This window comes from Carlito syrichta, unplaced genomic scaffold, assembly GCF_000164805.1.
Source record: "Carlito syrichta isolate Samal-C Ts95f unplaced genomic scaffold, Tarsius_syrichta-2.0.1 Scaffold307274, whole genome shotgun sequence".
In the NCBI taxonomy this organism is placed as follows: domain Eukaryota; kingdom Metazoa; phylum Chordata; class Mammalia; order Primates; family Tarsiidae; genus Carlito; species Carlito syrichta.
In genome coordinates, this window is record NW_007251370.1 from 67,398 (window position 1) to 68,108 (window position 711).

Genomic DNA, 711 nt, shown 5'->3' on the forward strand with positions numbered 1-711 from the left:
CCATTCACCTCAGCCTCCCAAAGGTGCGGGATTACAGGCTGAGCCACCGAGCCCGGCTCAAGTACCACATTTCTATAACCAGTCTCTTGTTTTCAAGTTGGCCACCAACACACTACCCTTTAAAACAAGGCCAAGGGAAAAGCTACACGAATTTTATTTCTGAGCACACTAAGCAAACTGACAGTGGTATTGTGAAGTATGACAGTCAGATTCCCGAAGTAACACCCAAGAATTCAGACTGAGGGTGCTCAATGTGGGGAATTTCAGCAGAGCAACATATTACTCTAAATCTGCATCGTTCTCCTCTCAGGCTTGGCTAACATATGTGCTCCATCCTCCCGCTCCTCTCCTCTAGTGCGTCTCTTATTGTTTTTATTTTCATATAAAACTTGGAGCATAAATCAATAAACACATCTTTGTATGGAACACAATAGCAGAAAATAATTTTAATCAATGTGAAAAAGTGACCATACATAAAGAGCAATGTAACTGAAGTAATATAGTTTTTAGACTCCAAAGGGCAGCCAGGGAAACTCAGAATTAGTATGGGCTTAGACTGGTCCCAAAGCAACAGAGAAAAACCATGGAAATCAAGACCCTAGGTGTATCCAAAAGCTACCAAGGAATGCTGGTTGGTGCCAACTAGAAAACCAGTGCAAGCCGGGCTCGGTGGCTCAGCCTGTAATCCCGCGCCTTTGGGAGGCTGAGGTG

General features: G+C 44.2%; 1 protein-coding gene across 2 annotated transcripts in view; it reads right to left on the minus strand.

The window, feature by feature from the left end:
* Positions 1–711, minus strand: part of FBXO42 (F-box protein 42) — a 100,719-nt gene that overhangs the window by 43,544 nt on the left and 56,464 nt on the right. The gene's annotated exons all lie outside the window — the stretch shown is intronic.